Raw genomic sequence first — 27,900 nt, 5'->3', positions numbered from 1 at the left:
TTTTGCTCCAACATTAAGACTGCAGAGCCGGCATCCATCTTATCCAATGAATGTATGATCTCTTTGACCCGGCGAACCCAATGTGTCGTAGACTCACCCTCCTGTTGTTTACAGTTAGTCAAATCCACTATTGACATAGACTGCCTACAGGTGTCTTTGAAGTTTTGTATGAACCGGGCCTTCAGCTCAGCCCAAGATCCGATGGAATTCGGCGGTAGCCCTTTCAACCAAGTGCGGGCAGTCCCATCTAGCATCATGGTGAAGTACTTGGCCATCGCCGCTTCACTGACCTCCAGCAGTTCCATGGCCATCTCGTAACTTTCGATCCAGGCTCGGGGTTGTAAGTCAGCCGTGTAATTAGGCACCTTCCTAGGGCCTTTGAAGTCCTTGGGTAGACGTTCATTGCGGAGAGCTGGCACTAGACAAGGGACACCTCCAGTCCTCGTAGGGATACCCACGTCGACGAAAGTCGTCGGATAAGCCGGGGGAGTCTGGTAAGCCATCAACTGAGGCACCTGCTCCGCCTCTTGCCGCGCTCTGTCTTGGTCTGCTGCGTGAAAGGCTCCGTTATGAGCCGGTCCATGGCCAGGGGGCGGGTCATGGCGTCGGACATTACTTGAGCCGGTCGTTGAGACCATGTGTCTGCTATAACTCGGGCTCCGGCCTAGACGAGGGGTCGAGTGGATCCTGTCCCGGCTGTAAGAGTACGCCTCTTGCTGCGCCAGCGCTGTCTGAAGGAGTTCTCTGACCCGGCGGGTTTCAATAGCCGTTGGAGAGTCGCCGTCAATTGGGAGGGCCGCCAGCCGTGCCGCTGCGGCGACCATGTTCTCCAGCGGGTTAGCATAATGACCCGGTGGTATTGGCACATACTGAGGCGGGGCAGGGTTCACCCGGGGAGGCCCCATCACTTGTGGCTGGACAGGGGTCCCAGACCCGGGCACTATGATCCCTGGGGGGTTACTAGACCCTGCACCTGGCGTGTTGAAGAGGTTTCGAGGATCGTAGACCGGAGGGAGTCGAGATTGGGCCTTTTGATGCCTCCTTCTCATGACCTCATTGGATGCGTTCTGATCCATCGTGAGCCGGAAGGACTGCGCCTGAATCAACTGAGTTTGGGCGTCGAGAGCCGCCCTCTCCGCAGCCATCCTGATCCCTTCCGCTGCTAGATCCTCCTTGGCTTTCACTAGATCTAACTTTAACTGCGCCACCTCCGCGTCATGCTGAGCTTGATCCACTGGGTCAACCGCGGCGGTCAACAGGGCTGTCATCTTGTCCGTGAGATCCATCAGCACCTGAGCCGGCGAGGGCACCGGGTTTCCCACCCCAGCAGCAGGGTTCTGAACAGGCTGCGCACTGGCCATGAAGATTCCAACCCGGCTCGGCGGCTCAAATGGGTCCGGAATACTATCACCATCGGAACAACCCATGAGCCTGCCATCTTGAAGTTGATACAACGAGTTTGACTCATCTGTGGACGACTCGCCGTCAGAGCTGGCGGCCGTCTCATCACTAGATCCAGATCCATCAGAGAGCCCTCCATGGATACATACCACAAAAGCATGCTTCAAAGCAGGCAGGGCCCGGGCGGGTCGTGCGCGCTGAGCCGTCTCGATGAGATCGGTGCAGAGATCAGGCTCCGGGCCTGGCTCACCAATCTTGCTAATGAAAACATGAATTCCGCCGAAGGGGACCCGGTATCCGTACTCAATTGAGCCGGCGTCGAGGCCCGAGTTTGCATCGTCGATGTAGAGCTTGCCGCGACGACTCTTGGTCATCCGGCCCACAGCGTATCCCTTGAGCCTTACGTTCCCTTCCACAATCAATTCCCTTGTATAACTAAAGCATTTCTAGACTCAACTTCAACAAGTTTGGCTTGGTAATCCTACAGGCAGTCAGGCTCTGATACCAAAGCTGTCAGGACCCCAATTCCAAGTCACATGGATCTAGCAGGTAACACCTCATATCACTTTGCGGCCTCACGCACGGTATTCCCACGGGTGTCGCCTTACCATGGCCCGGGACCGTTTGCGCCTTTTGGCTCACGTATATGATAGTGTCGCTAGCATCCATATGACAGAGAACCCGGGCCGACATGACTAGTCGTGAACCCAAAGTGGCACTAACTTACGGGGACAGGCATACATGAATCAACATCGAGCATGTCGGTCAGCAGCGTGCGAATCTGGGTTGTAGCACTGGGCTAACAGGACTCCGGTGAACTGGGCTGTAGCAGGCTAGGCAGGACTCCGGATGTCACCGCGTGACATTTCCCCGAAGGGACAGACACAGGAACGAAGTGAAACACATGCCGGCCAGTCAACTGTTCCGGATCAGTAATGCTGGCCTAGCAGGACTCAGGTGAACCGGGCTGTAGCGGACTACTATGGATCATGGAAGCACAAGACTACATTTCCCCATAAGAGAGGCTACCAAGGATAAACAACTAGGTTGTCGGATCCCACACATACCATGCATTTCAATCATACACACAATATGCTCGATATGTGTAAATACAACATGGCATCACAACATAACTCTACGACTCGAGTATTTATTCATTAGGCTCCGAGGAGCGAGATATTACAAACATGGGTCGCATGACCCAACATTCAGAGCATGCAAGTCAAAGCACATGCCGAAGCTTAACATGTCTGAGTACAGACATCTACAAATGAAAAAGGTTGAGAAGCCTGACAATCTACCAGATCCTGCCGAGGGCACAAGATCGTAGCTGAGGTAACAAGCTAAACGGCGAAGTCCACACGAAATTACTAGCGAGACTAACGTCTCTCTACAAAACATAAAATAGGCAAACGTGAGTACAAATGTACCCAGCAAGACTTATATCAGAACTAGCTACATATGCATCAGTATCAACAAAGGGGGTGGTGGAGTTTAACTGCAGCAAGCCAGCTTTGACTCGGTGGCTTCCTAAACTACGACTGCAAGTAACTCTTTTGAGGTGGCGCACACGAGTCCACATATTCACCAATCAATACACCACTATGGACCCGCTCCCGTCTACCTACGAGAACGCCATCCATAGCACTTACGCTTATCTTGCAAGTTTTAGAGTATCCACTTTCACTTGTATATGAACTATATAGGCAACCCAGAAGTCCTTTACCGCGGATGCGGCTATTCGAATAGATGATGTTAACCCTGCAGGGGTGTACTTCTTCACACACGCTCTCACCACTTATCGCTGTTTATATGACATGTACTCGGCAACCTTTAAGCGAAAGCCCAGCGAGGGTGTCGGCCACGGCCTACCTAAACACTCAAGTCTCTAGTCCAGGTTTATCGCCTATTCAGGTTCCATCTGCAGGGAGTCCGGCCGAGGTTTCCACATACGGCCCCGAACGATGTGTACAGGGTTCCGCGACACCAAACGGGAACCCGGCATACCCGGCCACGTGCCTACCGCATCACAGCCCACCCCTCGGGTCAGCGCTGCACACGGCCTCTAGCATACTACGAACACCAGAAACTACTTGCAACTCCTGGACAGAGGACAAGGGTGGTTAAGAAGCCGAGAGGGTCCACTGGTTTCGGGCCCAATGCATGGTAGTAGCTGTTCATGGATCACAAGCACAGAACTCAGTTCCTGAGGACGGCTTCAATGAGACAACCCACCATGTACTCCTACATGGCCTCTCACCGCTACCTTTACCAAATCGTGTTCACACACTTAGCTCTCAACAGTAGGACATGTTCACCACATTCCAATTCATCCCCGATGAATCAGACCTGACTCAACTCTAAGCAGTAGCAGGCATGACAAACAAGCATGAATGAGTAGGCACATCAGGGCTCAAACAACTCCTACTCATGCTAGTGGGTTTCATCTATTTACTGTGGCAATGACAGGTCATGCAGAGGAAAAGGGGTTCAGCTACCGCAGCATGTAACAGTTGAATCGATGTTGTCCTAATGCAGTAAAAGAGAGCAGGAGCGAGAGAGTGGGATTGTATCGGAATGAACAAGGGGGTTTTGCTTGCCTGGCACTTCTGAAGATAATATAGTTCTCCATCGGTGTCATCGATCACATCGTCGAAGCAACGTCTACTGAGAGGGGACAATTACCGGCAACAGAGAAAACACAATCAATGCAATGCAACAATATGATGCATGAATATGACATGGCAAAATGAGTGTGTTGGGCTAATGCATCTACAACCAGGGTGGTTTGAGCTCATTTGAATCAAAGATTCAAATACAAACTCAAGTTATGGGTTTATAAAGTGCATTAACATGTTTCACCTAAACAGCAAGGTTAAAGTGTTCTGACATGCATGAAACCAGTACAGATGGATATATTGAATTTTTCTGATCATTTTTCATATATAATTTATTTCATTTGGAGTTACGGTTTAATTTCTGTGAATTTTAGAAGTTTTGGGCATTTTTTGGAATTTCTAAATTATTTTAAATCCAGAAAATGATTAACTGCATCAGCATTGCGTCATGCTGGCGTCAGCAAGTCAACAAGGCTGCCCCGGGTCAAACTTGACGTGTGGGGTCCACACGTCAGTGTGGCAGTGTTAAATAGAGGGGGTTATTTCTAATCTAATTAAGATTAGTGGCGCTGGGGCCCACTGTCAGCGTCAGGGATTAGTTAAATGGTGGTTAGCATTAAGCTAGTCACCTGGCAGGTCGGGCCCGCATGTCAGGCCGGCGAGGTCATCGCCGGCGACCTCTGGACGCGGCGGTGTCCGTGATTCAGGCCACGGGGGCGGCGGCCGAAACACGGCTCCGGGCGGGATGTGGCTGCAGGGCAAGGCAGGGGCTGCGGAGGGCCTCTACGGCCTTGTAACATCCCAAATTTTCAATTTGGAATGTTATACATTAGATCATCATTGCATATCATATTTTTATTGCATTTTGGTTTGATCCTAGAAATTCTACGCAACTCAAGGACCCACGGAGAGAGTTGGGGGTTTCGTTATGTTCATATTCGAGTTTTTATCGAATTTTGAAAAGAGGATCGTTTGATTTTAATTATTATTTCTCTGAAATATTTCTTTTATTAAAAATAAAAGAGAGAGGATAAAATGACTTCCTCAAAATAAAGAAATATCAGAGATTTAATATTAAAATCAAATAAGCTTTTTATTCGGAGTTTTGTCGCTATTTTATTTGAATTAGGAAAAATATGCGTTTTTTAAAATTGCATTTTAGGCCCAAGTAAATGTTCACCTTGTTCGGCCTATTTTTAGAGGACGGGGAAAATTTATTTCGTGATTTTTGGAGTCCGTTTAGTATTTCTTTTTTTTCTTTTTCTGCACGTCAGAATTATTTAAAAAAAAAGTCAAACCGACTTCGCGCCGTACCCGGCCAGGAGACCTCGGGCCGGCCTGTTTATAAGCCGCCGCCCGCACCCCGCAGCCCAACCAGCCCCGCCGCCGCCCGAAACCCTAGCCCGCCCGATCCACCGCCGCCGCTGCGAGCTCGCGCGCAGCGCCGCACGCCGCTGCCCCGCGCCGCCTCCCTACGCCGCCCCGCCGCCCGTCGCCGCCGACCACCGCCGCCGGAGCCGCCGCGCCGCCGCCCGCCGGAGTTTGATGTAGCCGCCGGTTTAAAAAAACGATCGGTTTTATTTCGAAAACCCTAGTTTTCGTTTTTTAGATCGGTTTGGTTTATTTTTATTGGTTTAGTTATTTAGCGAATGTTCATCCGTACGTTCATTTTAACGAACGGTTTTCACCGTTTAGTCGCAGATAACGAACATTCGTTCGTTAGCCTGTTCGTTAGTTTTTATTTTTCTCAGATTTTCTGCGATTATTTTCGATCGCGATTTGTGATCCGATTTTCGTTCTAGTATAACTTTTCGCTCGTTTATCGGAATCAGGCGATTCAAGCGCCTAGAGTTTCGTCTCGAAACCCTCTTTATGTTTAGCCAACTTACACAAGTTTTTGCTACTGTAAATTTGACTTTAGTCCAGATTAGTAAACGAAGCTTGTTTCTTTCGCCGTTTGAGTTTTGTTGCTGCGTTTGATTTGATTCTTTTTGCAAACCGGAGTTCTAAAGTTGAACTTTCTGGTTAGATCGCTTATTTGAGTTTTACCCGTGCCCTTGCTTGATTGCTTATTGTATGCTTGTTTATTTGCGATAGAGTACCCGGAGTGCGAAGCGTGCTACTACGAGTGTCTAGGTTTCGCGGATCATCAGCAAGGCAAGTAACACTTTGATCATACCTCTTTACTACCCAGTTTTATTGCATTAGATCAATCCTCAAGCAATTGCATGGCTAGGATCTAATTAAATTGTGGGTTGGGAAGTAGCTGAGGTAGTACCTATTCACCTGTTTATTATCAAACCCTGGGGGTTACTTCTACGTTATGCTTATATTGCTATGCTATGCTCGTAGACGTGGTTTGGGTTTGAGAGTATTCATGACATATGTGAGATTGTTAATTAATGGTTAAACTTAAGGTGGCAACTTAAATACACATCTGGGTGGATTGAGGCACCTGGGGTATCCAGTGATTGCCTGTATTTTTGGAAATCCTGGGGTACCGTGTGATTCTCCTATGGACCGCCACCCAGGCTCAAAGGGATCATGAGATTATTCATACTAGAAACTTCCGTGTGCAGCCACAAGTTATTATGGGCTCTATCATAGTTGATTAAGTCGTGTGAACTCTTACAGTGGTAGACTAGGAGATGTAGGGGATGTAGGTGGTACTGTCTACCCATCGTAAGGTGCTAACGCTTCTGAAAGACTGTGTCTCGGTCATCCGTTTCTCAAATACCATGTAGTGCGAGAAATTCAACGGAGGAGATCGAGTCTTGTGGGGAAAAGTGTGCAAACCTCAGCAGAGTGTACAAACTAATCATGGTTAGCCGTGTCCCCGGTTATGGACATCTTGAGTATCTGGTTCTTGTTTTATCATGTTGATCTCATCACTACTTAATTAATTTGATGGGTTGTTAACGATTATTTTTAATTGGGATTGAGAGGGGGGTCTACCTTCTCAATGTTTTCAACAAACTTTGTAGTTAAATAAAATATATTCCTTTGCAGTAGGGAAAAATTGGCTTTTCGCAAAACATATTAACCATACAGCCTCCACCAGCCATATATGCATGTAGTGATAGCATTATTATGTTCATTACTCTCTTGTGTTACATTGCCAGCATATTCCATGTGCTGACCCGTTTTCGGGCTGCAACGTATCATGTTGCAGACTTTTCAGACAACGAGTAAGGAGCCTTAGGTCGTGGTCTTTCACTCAGTGATGCCGTTGGAGTTGATGGACTCACATTATCTTCCAAGCCTTCCGCTGTTATCGTATTAGATGGCCTTAAGCCATATTTATTGTAATAAGTTCTCTTTGAGACATTCGATGTAATAAGTGTGTGATTGCTACTCTGTTATAAATCCTTCAAGTACTGTGCGTGTCAGCATTACCGATCCAGGGATGACACTGATGCACAGAGATCAGACTGTTTGAGGTATGGTCGCTACAAAGATGGTATCAGAGCACACGCTGACTGTAGGACACGACCACTAAGCTAAAGCCTTAGATCACTACTCTCTTCTCATTTCTAACTCCTCTCCATTTTCTACTCTTTAGGATGGCAGATGCAAGGATCAAGTTCATGCAACCGGATGAAGACACCCCATTTGGACGCCACTTGAAGGAAGTCACTAGGTACCTGAACATCGGAATACCAAGCTTCACCGGGACTTACAACGCCACTTTACCCGAGGAGGAGCGCTGGATGATTCAAGTTCAAGTTCCAGGAAGGACATTCACGCCAGTCACTGAGCCCATAGAGTTTTCCTTTGATGCACCAACCTGGAGTCTAGGAAAGAGTATGGCAGCTCACATTACCATGGGACGCATTGGAGAAGTTTACCACAATGATCTCAAGGATACAATCTATCAGATTTGTGGGCGCCGAGATGGGCAATGGGAGATCATCAGCACCAGGAAGGATAGATCGATTGCCTCTTTCATCCAGGAGTTAAACTAGCACATTCGACGCCAGGAGAACCAGATGTGCGCAGGCATGTCGGATTTGAAGAAAGCAATGACAAGGATCATGGAACTGGAGGAAGAACTCAAGGCTACATGCGAGGATTATATGGAGGAAATCGTCGAACTAGTGGAGAAGAATGGCGACCTGACAAAGAAGCTAGAAGTTTTCATGGGAGACCCTGCGCCAAGAGGAGAAGATGACAGTTCCACTTGCCCATAGAACTACATCATCATCAACGACACTGACTCGGACCCTGACGATAGCAATGATGATTATGTTGATGAAGCTGGAGTAGATATCATGGAGTCATCGACCGAGCAATTTTTCTAGTAGACCACCATATCAGTAGTAGTATTCCACCATGTATATAGTATAGTCCGAGCAGTTTTGTAACGATAGTTCTAGACCGATTGTATGCCCTTGTTTGATTGATTGAGTGATATGTTTGTGTTTGTCTCATGTGCATATGGGTAGTGTTTTCCCTCTAGACCTCATTCTATTGTGTTTTCTCATCTTTTCTAAACCCAGCAGATGCCTCTGAGACACGACAATGGATTTGCTTTCCCACCGGAGCTCACCCAGTTGATCCAGCAGCAGAATGCATTGATGCAGATACTAGTCCAGAATCAGAACCAGGGGAACAACAACAACAACAACAACCCACCACCACCCCCACCAGTTGACCACTTAGCCCGTTTTCTTAGGCTGAATCCGCCGGTGTTCTCTAGTAGCACCGAGTCGATTGTTGCAGATGATTGGCTTCGCAAGATTGAAAGCGAGTTGACCACTGCAGGATGCACAGATGCGGAGAGAGTGCATTTTGTCGCACATTAGCTTGATGGACCCGCAGCATCTTGGTGGGAGAATTTCATAGTCACTTATCCTATTGCCACTGTGACATGGGACCAGTTCCAGCAGGCTTTTCACACTGCCCATATTTCAGCAGGAGCTATGGCCATGAAGAAGCGTGAGTTTCGCAACTTACGCCAAGGAGGGCGCAGTATTGGCCAATATGTGGATGAGTTTAGTAAGTTAGCACGTTATGCCCCAGATGACGTCGCTACAGATGCAGCTAAAAAGGAGAAGTTTTTGGAAGGACTGAATGATGAGCTGAGCATGCAGTTGATGGTGGCAAATTTCAATAATTATCAGGAGTTGGTGATAGAGCCCTCATTCTTGAAGGGAAGCAGCAGCAGATTGACAGCCGCAGAAGGAAGTATGGCCAAGGGAAGTACAATTCTGGAGCCCAGCAGAGACGCCGTTACACCCCGAATCCAGGAGGGCTTGTTCATAACCATGGAGGCCACACTCATAATGGAGGAAGTTCGCACAATCATAGTGGCCCCAAGAATGGTAATGGTAATGGAGGAAGTAGCGGACAGAACCGTTCCAACCCGGCAACACCCGCTAAGAAGGATCTAAGCCACGTGACTTGCTACAAATGCCAGAAGACCGGACATTACGCCAATGAGTGTCCTGAAGCTAAGAATGGAAACGGCAATGGAAGCTCTGGGAAGAAGCCCAACCCTTTCACTAGGGGAGAAGTGAACCACGTTAACGTGGAGGAGGTTGAAGCCCAGCCAGATGCAGTAATAGGTAAGTTTTTGGTTAAGTCATTTACTGCAGTCGTACTTTTTGATACTAGTGCATCGCATTCATACATATCAAGGGGATTCGTGGATAAGTTTAAGCTGCCAACCCAAGCCCTTAGTTCACCCATGTTAGTAACCTCGCCAGGAGCAGAGTATATGGCTAGCCTATGGTGTGATCGGTTACCATTAAGGATTGGTAACTACTTGTTCCCCTCAGACCTAATAGTATTGGAGTCACAAGGATTGGATGTGATATTAGGCATGGATTGGTTATCGAAGTATGGAGGGAACATTGACTGCGCCAGTAAGTCAATTTTGCTTACCACCCCAGAAGGAAGAAGGATCAAGTATGTATCCCGGCATGTGCCGAATAGGACTCAAGTAAATTCCTTATCAGGAGTTGTACAGGAGGAATTACCAGTGGTGAAGGATTTTCCGGATGTATTTCCAGAAGAGTTGCCAGGCATGCCACCGGATAGAGACATTGAGTTTTTGATTGAGCTTTTGCTAGGCACAGGGCCAATATCTAAGAGACCGTACAGAATGCCCGCAAAGGATTTGGAGGAAATTAAGAAGCAGATTAAGGAGTTACTGGATAAAGGTTATATACGCCCAAGTTCGTCACCTTGGGGATCACCAATACTTCTAGTGGAGAAGAAGGATGGATCGTTAAGGATGGTTGTTGATTATTGTGGATTGAATGAAGTGACGATCAAGAACAAGTACCCACTGCCGATGATCAATGATTTGTTTGACCAGCTGCAAGGAGCAAAGGTGTTTTCCAAGATCGATTTGCGATCAGGGTATCACCAGCTGAAGATTCGAGAGCAGGACATACCTAAGACAGCTTTTACAATGAGGTACGGGTTGTATGAGTATACCGTTATGTCATTTGGTCTGACTAACGCACCTGCCTATTTTATGAACATGATGAACAAAGTGTTTATGGAGTTTTTGGATAAATTCGTTGTGGTGTTCATTGATGACATTCTGGTCTACTCTAAGAACGAAGAGGAACATAAAGAGCATTTGCGTTTGGTACTTGGTAAGCTTAGAGAACATCAGTTATACGCCAAGTTCAGCAAGTGCGAGTTTTGGCTGAAGGAAGTTGGATTTCTTGGACATGTTATATCCGGGGAAGGAATAGGAGTAGACCCCACCAAAGTTATCATTGTGACAAATTGGGAGTCACCCACGTCAGTTGGAGAGATTTGGAGTTTTCTTGGACTCGCGGGATATTACCGGAGGTTCATTGAAAATTTCTCCAAGATTGCAAAGCCCATGACGGAGTTGTTGAAGAAGGACACCAAGTTCAACTGGACTGAGGAATGTGAGGCTAGTTTTCAGGAGTTGAAGAGACGCTTGGTTACATCACCAGTGTTGATTCTGCCAGATCAATGCAAAGATTATGAAGTGTATTGCGACGCTTCTCGTCAAGGACTTGGAGCCGTACTTATGCAAGAAGGAAGAGTTGTTTCATAGGCCTCACGACAGCTTAAACCCCATGAGTTAAATTATGCTACGCATGATTTGGAGTTAGCAGCCGTAGTGCATGCGTTGAAGACATGGAGACATTTTCTCATCGGAAACCATTGTGAGGTATACACGGATCACAAGAGTTTGAAGTATATCTTCACGCAGAAGGAGTTGAATCTCAGGCAGAGGAGATTGTTAGAGCTCATTAAGGATTATGATATGAGATTGCATTATCATCCCGGAAAGGCTAACGTAGTAGCCGATGCGTTGAGCCGCAAAAGTCATGTCAATACACTCATGACCGGAGAGTTACCCAACGAGTTGGCAGATGACCTTTGCGAGCTATGTTTGGAGATAGTTCCGAAAGGCTACGTAGCAGCATTGGAGATTCAGTCTACTTTGATGGCTAAGATTAGAGAAGCTCAGAAGACGGACAAGGAAATTGCCGAGATAAAGGAAAGGATGAGTAAAGGAAAGGCTAAAGGATTTCTTCAGGATGAGCACGATACCTTATGGTTCGAGGACCGCATATATGTGCCAAATGATCAGGAGATCAGGAAGTTGATTCTGCAAGAGGCCCATGATTCGCCATATTCGATTCACCCAGGAAATACCAAGATGTATCTGGATTTGAAGGATAGTTTCTGGTGGACCGGAATGAAGAAGGATATTGCAGAGTATGTAGCAGTTTGTTATGTATGTCAGAGAGTGAAGGCCGAGCATCAGAAGCCAGCAGGCTTGCTACAACCATTGCCGATACTCGAATGGAAGTGGGATAAACTAGGCATGGACTTTATCACAGGATTACCCAGGACTCGTTCAGGCTATGACTCGATATGGGTTGTAGTCGACCGTTTGATGAAAGTATCTCATTTCATCCCAGTGAAGACCACTTACACCAGTGCTAAGTTGGCAAAGATATACATGACCAGGATCGTATGTCTGTATGGAGTTCTGTGGACCATTGTATCAGATAGAGGAACCCAGTTTATCTCAAAGTTTTGGAATCAGTTGCATGAAACTTTGGGAACCAGGCTAGAGTTCAGTACAGCTTTTCACCCGCAAACGGATGGACAGACTGAAAGAGTCAATCAGATTCTGGAGGACATGTTGAGAGCTTGTGCGCTAGACTATGGATCTAGTTGGGACGACAATTTGTCGTATGCAGAGTTCTCTTACAACAACAGCTATCAAGCCAGTTTGAAGATGGCCCCTTTCGAAGCACTGTACGGAAGGAGGTGCAGAACACCGTTGTTGTGGGATGAAGTTGGAGACCGACAGTTGTTTGGACCAAATTTGATTAAAGAGTCTGAAGAGAAGGTTAAGCTGATTCGCGATAGACTCAAGGTAGCCCAGTCCAGGCAGAAGAGTTATGCAGATTCTAAACGCAAGGAGACAGTTTACGAAGTTGGAGACAGAGTGTATCTTCGTGTATCCCCACTACGAGGAGTGAAGCGCTTTGGAGTTAAGGGAAAGTTAGCACCACGTTTTGTGGGACCATACAAAGTTTTGGAACGTATGGGAGAAGTTGCTTACAAGTTGGAATTACCCGAAGGATTGTCCGGAGTTCACGATGTGTTCCACGTTTCTCAGTTGAAGAAGTGCCATGCAGAGATGGCTGATATTCCTCTGAGAGATACAGTGCCGCTGGAAGCGATATGGTTGGATAGTGACTTGACATATGAGGGGAAACCAGTCAAGATACTCGAGTTTGCCAACCGAGTTACACGCAGCAAAGTAATCAAGTTCTGCAAAGTTCAGTGGAGTCACCATACCGAAGATGAAGCCACCTGGGAACGAGAGGAAGACCTACGGAAGGATCACTCTCACCTATTTCCTAGCCAACCCAAATCTCGAGGGCGAGATTCATCTTAAGGGGGGTAGGTTTGTAACATCCCAAATTTTCAATTTGGAATGTTATACATTAGATCATCATGGCATATCATATTTTTATTGCATTTTGATTTGATCCTAGAAATTCTACGCAACTCAAGGACCCACGGAGAGAGTTGGGGATTTCATCATTTCATATTCGAGTTTTTCTCGAATTTTGAAAAGAGGATCGTTTCATTTTAATTATTTTTTCTCTAAAATATTTCTTTTATTAAAAATAGAAGCGAGAGGTTAAATGACTTCCTCAAAATAAAGAAATATTAGAGATTTAGTATTAAAATCAAATAAGATTTTTATTCGGAGTTTTGTCGCTATTTTATTTGAATTAGGATAATATGCGTTTTTCAAAATGGCATTTTAGGCCCAAATAAATGTTCACCTTGTCCGGCCTATTTTTAGAGGACGGGGAAAATTTATTTCGGGATTTTTACAGTCAGTTTAGTATTTCTTTTCTTTCTTTTTCTGCACGTCGGCATTATTTAGAAAAAAGTTAAACCGACTTCGGGCCGTACTCGGCCAGGAGACCTTTGGCTGGCCCCTTTATAAGCCGCCGCCCGCACCCCGCAGCCCAACCAGCCCCGCCGCCGCCCGATCCGCCGCCGCCGCCTCGCCTCGCGCGCAGCGCCGCACGCCGCCACCCCGCGCCGCCCCGCCGCCAGTCGCCGCCGACCACCGCCGCCGGAGCCGCCGCGCCGCCGCCCGCCGGAGTTCGAGGTAGCCGCTGGTTTTTTTTAAACCGATCGGTTTTATTTCGTAAACCCTAGTTTTCGTTTTTTTAGATCGATTCGGTTTATTTTTATTGGTTTAGTTATTTAGCGAACGTTCATCCGTACGTTCGTTTTAATGAATGGTTTTCACCGTTTAGTCGCAGATAACGAACGTTCGTTCGTTAGCCTGTTCGTCAGTTTTTCTTTTTCTCGGATTTTCCACGATTATTTTCGATCGCGATTTCTGATCCGATATTCGTTCTAGTATAACTTTTCCCTCGTTGATCGGAATCAGGCGATTCAAGCGCCTAGAGTTTCGTCTCGAAACCCTCTTTCTGTTTAGCCAACTTACACAAGTTCTTTCTACTGTAAATTTGACTTTAGTCCAGATTAGTAAACGAAGCTTGTTTCTTTCGCTGTTTGAGTTTTGTTGCTTCGTTTAATTTGATTTTTTTTTGCAAACCGGAGTTCTAAAGTTGAACTTTCTGGTTAGATCTCTTATTTGAGTTTTACCCGTGCCCTTGCTTGATTGCTTATTGTATGCTTGTTTGTTTGCGATAGAGTACCCGGAGTGCGAAGCGTGCTACTATGAGTCTCTAGGTTTCGCGGATCATCAGCAGGGCAAGTAACACTTTGATCATACCTCTTTACTACCCAGTTTTATTGCATTAGATCAATCCTCAAACAATTGCATGGTTAGGATCTGATTAAATTGTGGGTTGGGAAGTAGCTGAGGTAGTACCTATTCACCTGTTTATTATCAAACCCTGGGAGTTACTTCTACGTTATGCTTATATTACTATGCTATGCTCGTAGACGTGGTTTGGGTTTGAGAGTATTCATGACAGATGTGAGATTGTTAATTAATGGTTAAACTTAAGGTGGCAACTTAAATACACATCGGGGTGGATTGAGGCACCTGGGGTATCCAGTGATTGCCTGGATTTTTGGAAATCCCGGGGTACCGTGTGATTCTCCTATGGACCGCCACCCAGGCTCAAAGGGATCATGAGATTATTCATACTAGAAACATCCGTGTGTAGCCACAAGCTATTATGGTCTCTAGCATAGTTGATTAAGTCGTGTGAACTCTTACAGTGGTAGACTAGCAGATGTAGGGGATGTAGGTGGTACTGTCTACCCATCGTAAGGTGCTAACACTTCTGAAAGACTGTGTCTCGGTCATCCGTTTCTCAAACACCATGTAGTGCGAGAAATTCAACGGAGGAGATCGAGTCTTGTGGGGAAAAGTGCGCAAACCTCAGCAGAGTGTACAAACTAATCATGGTTAGCCGTGTCCCCGGTTATGGACATCTTGAGTATCTGGTTCTTGGATTATCATGTTGATCTCATCACTACTTAATTAATTTGATGGGTTGTTAATGATTATTTTTAATTGGGATTGAGAGGGGGTTTACCTTCTCAATGTTTTCAACAAACTTTGTAGTTAAATAAAATATATTCCTTTGTAGTAGGGAAAAATTGGCTTTTCGCAAAACATATTAACCATACAGCCTCCACCAGCCATATATGCATGTAGTGATAGCATTATTCTGTTCATTACTCTCTTGTGTTACATTGCCAGCATATTCCATGTGCTGACCCGTTTTCGGGCTGCAACGTATCATGTTGCAGACTTTTCAGACCACGAGTAAGGAGCCTTAGGTCGTGGTCTTTCACTTAGTGATGCCGTTGGAGTTGATGGACTCACTTTATCTTCCAAGCCTTCCGCTGTTATCGTATTAGATGGCCTTAAGCCATATTTATTGTAATAAGTTCTCTTTTGAGACATTCGATGTAATAAGTGTGTGATTGCTACTCTGTTATAAATCCTTCAAGTACTGTGCGTGTCAGCATTACCGATCCAGGGATGACACTGATGCACAGAGATCAGATTGTTTGAGGTCTGGTCGCTACAGGCCTCCTGGCGTCACCAGGAGCACGGTGACGCGCGCAGGAGCGGCTAGCTCGGGCTCTGGTCACGGTGGCGCCATGGACGGCGGCGAGGTGCTCGCGGGTTCGATAGGTAGCAGGCTACGGCGTGCAAGCAAAGGAACGAAGAGGGGGATACGGACGGTGAGCTCACGTGGATCCCGTAGAGGTGGACGGCGAGCTTGGGGAAGGCCGAACGGCGACGAATTTGACGGCGGCGATCCGCGGCACCGGCGAGGAAGACGACGTCGAGGGCAGCTCTGCAAGGCGTCCCGGCTTGCGTGAGTCGTCAGAGAGGTCGAGGACGGCAGCGCGGAGCTAATGGGCTTGTCGGAGAGGCGAGGCAGTGGCGGTGGGCGCGGCAACGGCGTGCAGCAGCGAGGGCAGCGCTCGGGCGCGGTGAGAGAGAGCGAGGGAGAGGAGGGGAAAGAGCTCGAGAGGGCGAGAGGGGGATCCTGACGGCTCCAGGGGTCGCGTGGCATCTCCAGGGCGTCGAGGGGGAAGCGGAAGGAAGCAGGAGGTGGTCGGGGAGCGTGGGCGCGCACGGCGGCCACACGCCTCTCGTCCTACTGGCGAGAGGTGGGAGATGACTGGCAGCGGCGCTGGGCTGGGCCGGCCAGGTGGGCTGCCTACTAGGCCGTCCAAGCAAGCCAGGTAAGTCTCTTTCTCTCTTTTATTTCCTGTTTTCTATTTTTCTGCAACTTTGTGGCTTTCCTAAAAATACTTGGGCATTTCCAAAAATCACCAAACTGCACATGCCCACTATTTAGAACATATCCAACATGGAACATTTCAGTTTGGGATTATTTGAACATTTAAAATATTTAGTAGCATTTAAATGTCCAAATGCAAATAGCATATGATTTAATCCATTGACCTTAAGGGGTTGTTTGGATAGCTAAATTATAGAGAACTAGTTTCCCTTAAACTTCATTTCTGGTGTAACAACCCAAAACATTGTTTGGATTATCTAACTAACTCGTGGATATAGTAAACCGAGTTTTCCAAAAGCCCAAAAAATGAGTTTATACAAAAACGACTAATAGACGTTTTTATATAAACGGGTTTTCTATACGCACCAGGAGATCAACGAAGTCCCAGGCGCAGATCGTGGTAAACTACGCCGGCCGTGACAGCAGCTTGCCGATCTCGTCCAGGCACCCAGAAGCAGGTTGTGATGCTCCATCTAGCCCAGCGCCTCCATGGCGGACATGGACTTCGGCCGGCTGCCGCCTCCATGGTGGACGTGGACTTCACAACTACCTCTGTCGTCGATATGCGGATACTTCAGCTTGTAGGTCATCGTATCGCCTCCCTAGCATGTGCATTGTGCTCTGCTGTTACTGGCGAATCAATCCAGCGGCTAGGTGTTACATGCATGTCTGGCCTGAAAATCAATCAAGGTGATTTACTCCGTTTACTTGTGTCTTTCCATATGCGAGCTACATGTACGTGCATCTTCACGGCGGAAAGAATTCGTCACCGGAGCAACGTTCGATGGGAACCTGGACCAACGTGCATGACACCGGCTAGCGAAGCAGAGCACGATCAGGCATTATGCGCGATCACCCCGGCGGCCCCGCTGAAAACCACGAACCTCCGCCAGAGAGCTGTTTACGGTGTGGTTGTCTGCCACTATGCGTGTAGGTGCCAAGAGCGAACCGAAGCACCGCACCTCCATGAATTGTTTTCTCCCAAAACGAAGAACTCAAAATCCCGTTTTTCTACTTTCACGCCAAACAAGGTATTGTATGTACCAACCTTAACAGAATAACTAACCAAAACTGGTTTTCCTAAAATCCTCCAAAAACTCGTTTTAAGATGACCTAGAAAATTGTGAACCAATTTTGCCAGAGGTTCTAACCCTAGTTGTTTTCAGGGGGGTGCTGGGGGTTCTGTCATCCCCATTTCAACTTCTTGTGAAAAGTAAACATGATGCAACACCAGATGCTAGCACTAGGAATTACTAGAACTAGGGATGTGACATTACAACTTTCACACACGAGCCTACACATAAAACTGTGTGGGATGTACGTCCGAACGGAAACGTTTTCCCTGGATTGACTGTGTGGGATGTACATAAGAACGGAAACGTATTCCTTGGATTGACTGTGTGTGATATACATACGAACGGAAATGATTTTCTGGGATTCACCGTGTGGGATGTACATACCTAGGGAAATGATTTTCTCGGATTACCGTGTGGGATGTACATACCTACGAAAATGATTGGATTTCGATGCCTCGCCCGATTGCACACGGCCCCAGCCTGGGTCCCAAGGGGCCCTATCCCCGACGATTTCTGGGTCGTGTGGGAAGGACACCCTATCGCACACACTCACTTGGCGACGGTTCCAAATGCCATCGCGGAAAGGGGTTAAAAGCCGTTTGTTTAGGACCGACGCGTACTAGTGACAATGTTGTTCTAGGATTCTTTCCGGTGAGTTCCATTTTTTTAAGTGTGCTCTACATGGACCATGTAGGTGCCTGTTTAAACTGTCAATTCATAGTACAGTTTGCTTTATACTAATCACTTATTTTGTATTTGTGCAAACAGGGGTGCTCAGCTTGATTTCAATGGGAACTGCAGAAAATGTTCATGAATACATCAAATCATTCACTTCCACCACGAGAAAGGAGGTGCCAATATGTTCAAGGTGTTGCAACATATAAAGGCAAAATCATACAAGCTACGCGTGAATTTGGTTGATTTTGGTGGAACTGCACAAAAAGAACAGCTGGTTTATTTAGCACGAGGTGCCATGTCAATGTCCGAACTGATGGCAAACCCTGCACATTCCACAATCGTAGGCATTTGATATTTTGGAATGGGGAAACCTTTTCAAAGTTTGCTCATTGATGTATGCAAAACAACACACATTTGACATTTTGGAATGGGACAACCTTGTCAAATTTTGCTCATTGATGTTAGCAAGAAGACTTGCGTTTGATATTTTCGAATGGGATGCCCTTTGCTGTCAACAGCATCGGTCTTTTTTCTTTATTGTTTAGTTGTGAAGTAAACATTGGCTCTGACATGTGAATCGCTGAGATGCATAATCGTCGACTGTTTTGAATGTTCTCTATGAATTGCCAGGCCTGTGTGTTTGATTGCAATGTACAGGAACGCTAAAAAGCAGCTCAAACTCTATGTACTCCCTCTGTTCCTTTTTACTTCGCATATTAGATTTCTTTCAAGTCAGTTGATTTTACATTGTGAATGTTCATACTTTTTTCTAAAAGATTGGTCAAAGTAGAGATACTTTGGCCGCAGACAAAACTTGTATGCAGACTAAAAAGGACCGGATGGAGTACATGTGAAACTGCTGCAAACGAGGTGATCACCCTGGGAATAATCCTAGTACGTATTGTTTTGCATTTTCATCCAATGCCAGTGATACAAGAATTCGAACTAATCAAACTAAATTCATTCATACACGGTCGGATTTCATATAAACATGCCGGATTTCATTACATTTCATACATTCTTCAACTAAAAAGGGGTGCGCTGGAGGTATAATTAATTAACCGAATCTACCCACCTGTGTCCGGCTGAGCCGAACAGAAGCTTATTCTCCAGCGGACTAAGCTTCAGTGACTTAACTGCAGGTGGAGGTGCGTAACTGACATGTGGCCCAGATGCCTGCTGGGCCCACGTGTCAGTGACCCAACTGCACCAACAGTTAACTAACTGAAGCAACGTCCTTCTACAACATAGCTCTCCGACTCCACGTCGCCGCCAAGAAGCTAATCAGCCGTCAATGGTCAACCCGCCTAGCTTGGCTTCAACCGGAGGGTAGCAGCGGTGGCCTTACTTGGACCGAGCGGCGGCGACCTAGCGTGTTCTACTCTTCCTCGTTTTCTATGTGGCGCGGTCTCGTTGGCAGCGGGGCAGGGCCTCGAAAGAGCCAGCGATGTCCTCTGTCTCGTTGCCGGCGGGGCGGCGCCTCGGTGGAGCGGGGAAAATCCTCCCCCTCGTTGCTGGCAGGGTGGGGCCTCGGCTGAGCCGGCGATGTCCTCTGCCTCGTTGTTGGCAGGGCAGGGCCTCGGCGGAGTAGGGCCTCGCCGAAGCCGGTGAGGTCCTCCGCCTCGGTGCCGGTGTGGCGAGGCCTAGGCGGAGCCGGCGGTGTCCTCTGCGTCGTTGTTGGCGCTGCGGGGCCTCGTCGACGCCAGCGGAGTGGAGACTCGTCAGAGCCGGCATTGTCCTCTGCCTCGTCCTCGGTCTCGCCAAACAACGCCTCGCCCGCTTCATCGCCCTCTTTGTAGGCGGCCGCTGAGGGAGTCCTGGAGGGTCCTCGGACAGCCGGACTATATACTTTGGCCGGACTGTTGGACTATAAAGATACAAGATTGAAGACTTCGTCCCGTGTCCGGGTGGGACTCTCCTTTGCGTGGATAGCAAGCTGGGCAATTCGGATATGTAGATCTCCTCCCTTGTAACGGACTCTGTGTAAGCCTAGCCCCCTCCGGTGTCTATATAAACCGGAGGGTTTAGTCCGTAGGACAACAACAATCATAAAGATCAATCAAGTAGGAAGTAGGGTATTACCTCCATCGAGAGGGCCCGAACCTGGGTAAACATTGTGTCCCCCGCCTACTGTTACCATTAGCCTTAGACGCATAGTTCGGGACCCCCTACCCGAGATCTGCCGGTTTTGACACCGACATTGGTGCTTTCATTGAGAGTTCCACTGTGCCGTCATGATAAGTCTTGATGGCTTGTCTTGTTTTCAAGGACAGCATTACCTCTGGGGGAGCCCTGGCTGTAGGCCAAACTCTCCGACTAGGCGGCTTCGTCATGACCGCCCGTTCGGCCGACGCGCCGACGATGACTTCTCGGGTCATCAAAAACAGCCTCCATGTCGGCTCGGGATTCACCGAGCAGATGGATCCAGTGGAGCTCTCTTCCTTCAACGAGCTCTTGGATTGCATCGCCGCCCTGGGAGTCGCTACGGACTATGATCGGATCGGGCTTAAACCCGACCAAAGGGAGATTAACTCTCCGCCGGTCACCCATCAGATAGCGGTGGTGGAGGAGCAATGCAGCGATTCTTCCTCTATTTTGAGGACAAACTATGTCCGGATTCCCGAGCTCTCCGAGCCGGATACCCGTCTACGGGAGGACATGGCCCAAGCTTCGAACCTAGAATCGGACAACGGGCCAGAAAAATTGGGCAGCATCTCGGAGCCCGAACTGCCAAGCTCGGAAACTCCTCTGCCCCTGGGTCTCAGATCGGGTCAGGGTTCGGACCTAAATCTATCCACCCACCCTCACATAAGTGATCTTTCCCACATTAGACAGGAGCCCCAAGAGACAGTACATCACTATTGGGCCAGATTCCTCCTTGTAATGAGCAAGGTCAAGGACTGTCGCGAGGAAGACGCAATTTCATTCTTTTGCAAAAATTGCACGGACAAGGGAATCCTCAACGCCATAAGTCGCCGTGACATAGCACACTTCGTAGACTTGGCGGCCATAGTACAGAAATAGTGTGCGATGGAAAGCGCCTGGAAAACCCAAACAAAATTCTAGGATCCTCCGACTCTCACTAAACCACCCGTCCGAGCTAAAAGGGTGTACTCTAGTAAGTCACCCAATCCAATTACAAAGAAACCAAAGCCCACTACTGGGCGTGGAACCGTATTGGAGGGATGGCTCAATGGGCCATGCAAAATTCACAGTACACCGGACACCATGCCAACACACAGCCTTAGAGCATGTTGGATACTCCGGCAGGTGGCCAAGAGCGGTGAGGATCTCCTCATCAACAATACCACAGAGCACCATCCCGTGGAAAATAACAATACAGTATTGACAGTCTTCGAGACTTTCGCCTCAAATAATAGGCGCAAGCGAGCACTTCGCAGCCTCGCCGAAGTCTGCCACGTTACAGCAATAAATCCATGGAACGATACGGCCATAACCTTCAATGCCAGTGACGAACCTCAATTCCGAACAGCCCGAGCACCAGCCGCTCTGGTCCTTAGTCCAATTGTGGACGGCTTCTGGCTTACTAAAGTGCTCATGGATGGTGGCAGCGGATTAAACCTCATCTACGAGGAGACTCTTAACAAAATGGAAATAGACAAGAGCCGCATTGAGCAAAGCAGCACGACCTTCAGAGGAATCATCCCTAGTCAGGAGGCATGATGTGTGGCTAGATGTGGTATTCGGCACGCCGGATAATTATAGGTCTGAAGAAATCACATTCCAAGTGGCCCCGTTCAATAGCAGATACCACGCACTTTTAGGGCGGGAGGCATTCACGATCTTCCAAGCTATACCCCATTACGGGTACATGAAGCTCAAGATGCCCGGGCCCAATGGAATCATCACTCTAGCTAGTGATCCGGACATAGCACTCCGCGCCGAAAATAAAACCGCTGCACTGGCCCTCGAGGCGTTATCCGAAGCCCTCGCGGCCGAAAAACTAACCGCGCTGCGCTCCACAGTGGACAGGGACGACGTGATACTCGACAAAAGACCCAAGTCCACCTCTTTTAAACCAGCGGACGAAATTGTCAAATTCCAGGTCCACCCAATGGACCCTACAAAAACAACATCCATCGGGGCACAGCTGAACCCCACAACAGACGCCGCACAGCGAGAGTTCTTGCGCGAGAATTGGGACATCTTCGCCTGGCATCCTTCAGACATGCCAGGAATCCCACGCAGGCTGGCCGAGCATAGCCTAAACATTCTAAAGGGATACAAACCGGTCAAGCAGACTCTTCGGCGTTTCTCAGAGCCTAAGCGACAAGCCATGGGAGAGGAGCTAGCCAAGTTACTCGAGGCTGGATTCATTAGAGAAATAAAACATCCGGACTGGCTAGCAAACCTGGTAATGGTACCAAAGAAGGACAAATCCTGGCGCCTATGTGTCAATTTCAAGGAGCTTAACAAGGCTTGCCCCAAGGATCCCTTTCCCCTCCCCCGCATCGATCAAATTATCGACGCTACCGCAGGATATGACTCATTGTGTTTCCTCGACGCATACTCCGGATACCATCAAATCAAGATGGCGGAGTCCAATCAAGCCGCAACGGCATTCATCACTCCATACAGCCCCTTCTGTTTTAACACCATGCCTTTCGGGCTCAAAAATGCCGGTGCAATCTATCAATGCATGATTCATACATGCTTGGAAACACAAATCTGCAAAACAGTAGAGGCATACTTAGACGATGTGGTCATCAAAACCAGACACGTCGAATCTTTAATAGACGACTTGAGGCTTACTTTCGACAATCTCCGAACATATGACATCAAGCTCAAACCGGAAAAATGCGTTTTCGGCGTGCCCGCCGGAAAGCTCTTGGGCTTCATCATTTCCAATAGAGGAATTGAAGCAAATCCGGCTAAAATCCGAGCTCTGTCACAGTTGGCTATCCCAACAGACCTCAAGCAAATCCAGAAATTAACTGGATGCGTGGCTGCATTAAGCCACTTTATCTCCCGATTGGGAGAAAAGGCACTACCTCTTTATCGCCTTCTTCGACGTACCGAACACTTCTAGTCGACGGATGCAGCCACGGCCGGATTGGAAGAAATAAAAGCCCTCTTGGCCAACAACCCAATCTTGGCCGCACCAAATATCGGCGAACCAATGCCGTTATATATAGCGGTAACTCACCAGGTTGTAAGCGCAATGCTCGTCGTCGAACGAGAGATGGACGAACATAAGTTCCCGCTTCAAAAGCCGGTGTACTACGTATCCACTGTCCTCACCCCATGCGAATCACGGTACCCACATTATCAAAAGATAGCATACGCGGTCTTCATGGCATCCCGGAAACTACGACACTACTTTCAAGAGTGTTCAATCACGGTGGCCTCCGAAGTACCACTCAACGACAAAATAAATAACCGCGATGCCACGGGCCGGATCGCTAAATGGGCTATCGAGCTCCTCCCGTTCGACATAACATACAAACCACGGCGAGCCATTAAGTCACAAGTACTGGCTGATTTCGTCGCCGAATGGACAGAAGTCGAACTCCCTAAAGAGTATGGCGCGTACTCCAATTGGATCATGCACTTCGACGGCTCTAAGATGCTGGCTGGTCTGGGGGCAGGCGTCGTCCTGACATCCCCCACCGGAGATACAGTCCAATACGTACTCCAAATATTATACACAGACTCCAAAATGCAGCAGAATATGAGGCCCTGTTGCATGGTCTCCGGATGGCAGTCTCCATGGGCATTCGACGCCTAGAGGTGTGTGGGGATTCGAACCTCGCAATATCTCAAATAAATGGAGACTTCGACGCCAAGGACCCAAAAATGGCGGCTCACCGCAATGTCGTCCTCAAAATGTCAGCTCGGTTCGAGGGGCTCGAATTCCACCATGTGGCCCGAGAAAACAATCAAGCGGCTGATATCCTTGCCCGCATCGGCGCTAAGCACGACCCTGTCCCACCTAATATCTTCTTAGAAAGGCTGTTCAAGCCATCCGTGGTGTGGGAAGGGGAGACCGGCAACAACAGTCCGGATCCGGCCACAACACCAGAGCCCGAACACTCTGACGTAATCGGAGGCTCCGCCACCGAAATAACACCTTCGGCCCACGTGATCATGGCTGTCATCGCCCCGTGGACAGAACCTTTCCTGGCTTACCTAAATAGGCAAGAACTCCCTGAGGACCCAAACGAGGCACGTTTCATTGTGCGGCGGTCTAAAGCCTACAAGGTCCACGAGGGAGAGCTTTATAAGAAACGCGCTACCGGAGTACTTCAAAGGTGCATCTCCGAAGAGGAAGGACGGCAACTCTTGGCAGAAATTCATGCTGGACTTGGCGGCCATCACGCCGCAGCTCGGGCCCTTGTAAGCAAGGCCTTCCGTACAGGTTTCTACTGGCCGACAGCCCGAGCAGACGCACAGGACCTCGTCCAACCAGCTTTTTGCAAACCAAAGCCATATGCCACCTACCGCTCTCCAAACAATCCCCATTACTTGGCCCTTTGCGGTCTGGGGGCTTGATATGGTCAGACCCCTTAAAGGAGGAAGCCATAAGAAAAAAAATACCTATTGGTCATGGTGGATAAATTCACCAAACGGATAGAAGCCAAACCAGTTACTACGGCCGAGTCCGGACCAGTTATAGACTTCATATCCGGGGTTGTACACCGTTATGGTGTCCCCCACAGCATCATCACCGATAACGGCTCGAACTTCACAGCTGACGAGGTAAAAACTTGGTGCGGCAACATGGGCATTATGTTAGAAATATGCCCTAGAGGCAATAATAAATTGGTTATTATTATATTTCCTTGTTCATGATAATCGTTTATTATCCATGCTAAAATTGTATTGATAGGAAACTCATATACATGTGTGGATACACAGACAACACCATGTCCCTAGTAAGCCTCTAGTTGACTGGCTCGTTGATCAATAGATGGTTACAGTTTCCTGACCATGGACATTGGATGTCGTTGATAACGGGATCACATCACTAGGAGAATGATGTGATGGACAAGACCCAATCCTAAGCCTAGCACAAGATCGTGTAGTTCGTCTGCTAAAGCTTTTCTAATGTCAAGTATCATTTCCTTAGACCATGAGATTGTGCAACTCCCGGATACCGTAGGAATGCTTTGGGTGTACCAAACATCACAACGTAACTGGGTGGCTATAAAGGTGCACTACAGGTATCTCCGAAAGTGTCTGTTGGGTTGGCACGAATCGAGACTGGGATTTGTCACTCCGTGTAAACGGAGAGGTATCTCTGGGCCCACTCGGTAGGACATCATCATAATGTGCACAACGTGACCAAGGAGTAGATCACAAGATGATGTGTTACGGAACGAGTAAAGAGACTTGCCGGTAATGAGATTGAACAAGGTATCGGGATACCGACGATCGAATCTCGGGCAAGTACTATACCGGTAGACAAAGGGAATTGTATACGGGATTGATTGAATCCCCGACATCGTGGTTCATCCGATGAGATCATCGTGGAACATGTGGGAGCCAACATGGGTATCCAGATCCCGCTGTTGGTTACTGGCCGGAGAACGTCTCGGTCATGTCTGCATGGTTCCCGAACCCGTAGGGTCTACACACTTAAGGTTCGATGACGCTAGGGTTATAAGGAATAGATATACGTGGTTACCGAATGTTGTTCGGAGTCCCGGATGAGATCCCGGACATCACGAGGAGTTCCGGAATGGTCCGGAGGTAAAGATTTATATATGGGAAGTCCCGTTTTGGCCACCGGAAGAGTTTCGGGCGTCACCGGTAATGTACCGGGACCACCGGAGGGTTCCGGGGGTCCACCGGGAGGGGCCACCAACCCCGGAGGCCTGCGTGGGCCAAGTGTGGGAAGGTACCAGCCCCTAGGTGGGCTGGTGCGCCTCCCATAAGAGGCCCAAGGCGCAGGGAAGGGGGAAACCCTAGGCTCATATGGGCCTAAGGCCCACCTAGGGTGCGCCCCCCCCTCTCTCCCCCTCTGGCCGCCCCCCTAGATGCATCTAGGGCTGGCCGCACCCCTTGGGGGGGAACCCTAGATGGGGGCGCAGCCCCTCCCCCTCCCCTATATATAGTGGGGGTTTTGGGGCTGCCATAGACATGAGTCTTCCTCTCTCTTTGGCGCAGCCCTACCCCTCTCCCTCCTCGTCTCTCGCAGTGCTTGGCGAAGCCCTGCTGGAGTGCCACGCTCCTCCATCACCACCATGCCGTTGTGCTGCTGCTGGACAGATTCTTCCCCAACCTCTCCCTCTCTCCTTGCAGGATCAAGGCGTGGGAGACGTCACCGGGCTGCACGTGTGTTGAACGCGGAGGCGCCGTGGTTCGGCGCTTAGATCGGAATCAACCGCGATCTGAATCGCTACGAGTACGACTCCTTCATCCGCGTTCTTGCAACGCTTCCGCTTAGCGATCTACAATGGTACGTAGATGCACTCCCCTTCCCCTCGGTGCTAGTTTACTCCATAGATTGATCTTGGTGATGCGTAGAAAATTTTGAATTTCTGCTACGTTCCCCAACAGTGGCATCATGAGCTAGGTCTATGCGTAGTTTCTATGCACGAGTAGAACACAAAGTAGTTGTGGGCGTCGATTTTGTCAATTTACTTGCCGTTACTAGTCTTATCTTGATTCGGCGGCATCGTGGGATGAAGCGGCCCGGACCGACCTTACACGTACACTTACGTGAGACAGGTTCCACCGACTAACATGCACTAGTTGCATAAGGTGGCTACCGGGTGTCTGTCTCTCCCACTTTAGTCAGATCGGATTCGATGAAAAGGGTCCTTATGAAGGGTAAATAGAAATTGGCATATCATGTTGTGGTTTTTGCGTAGGTAAGAAACGTTCTTGCTAGAATCCCATAGCAGCCACGTAAAACATGCAACAACAATTAGAGGACGTCTAACTTGTTTTTGCAGGGTATGCTATGTGATGTGATATGGCCAAAAGGATGTGATGAATGATATATGTGATGTATGAGATTGATCATGTTCTTGTAATAGGAATCACGACTTGCATGTCGATGAGTATGACAACCGGCAGGAGCCATAGGAGTTGTCTTAATTTATTGTATGACCTCGTGTCAATGAAAACGCCATGTAATTACTTTACTTTATTGCTAACCGTTAGCCATAGTAGTAGAAGTAATAGTTGGCGAGAAAACTTCATGAAGACACGATGATGGAGATCATGATGATGGAGATCATGGTGTCATGCCGGTGACGAAGGTGATCATGCCGCGCCTCGAAGATGGAGATCAAAGGCGCAAGATGATATTGGCCATATCACATCACTTTATGATTTGCATGTGATGTTTGTCATGTTTACATCTTATTTGCTTAGAACGACGGTAGCACAAATTAGATGATCGCTCACTAAAATTTCAAGAGACGTGTTCCCCCTAACTATGCACCGTTGCGAAGGTTCGTTGTTTTGAAGCACCACGTGATGATCAGGTGTGATAGATTCTAACGTTCGAATACAACGGGTGTTGACGAGCCTAGCATGTACAGACATGGCCTCTACACATGCGAAACACTTAGGTTGACTTGACGAGCCTAGCGTGTACAGACATGGCCTCGGAACACAAGAGACCGAAAGGTCGAACATGAGTCGTATAGTAGATACAATCAACATGGAGATGTTCACCGATGATGACTAGTCCGTCTCACGCGATGATCGGACACGGCCTAGTTTGACTCGGATCATGTATCACTTAGATGACTAGAGGGATTTCTATCTGAGTGGGAGTTCATTAAATAATCAGATGAACTTAATTCATGAACATAGTCAAAAGGTCTTTGCAAATTATGTCATAGCTTACGCTTTAGTTTTACTATT

The sequence above is a fragment of the Aegilops tauschii genome, chromosome 4, assembly GCF_002575655.3.
Source record: "Aegilops tauschii subsp. strangulata cultivar AL8/78 chromosome 4, Aet v6.0, whole genome shotgun sequence".
NCBI lineage: Eukaryota > Viridiplantae > Streptophyta > Magnoliopsida > Poales > Poaceae > Aegilops > Aegilops tauschii.
The sequence above is the reverse complement of the archived record's forward strand: the minus strand, read 5'-3'. Positions refer to the sequence as shown.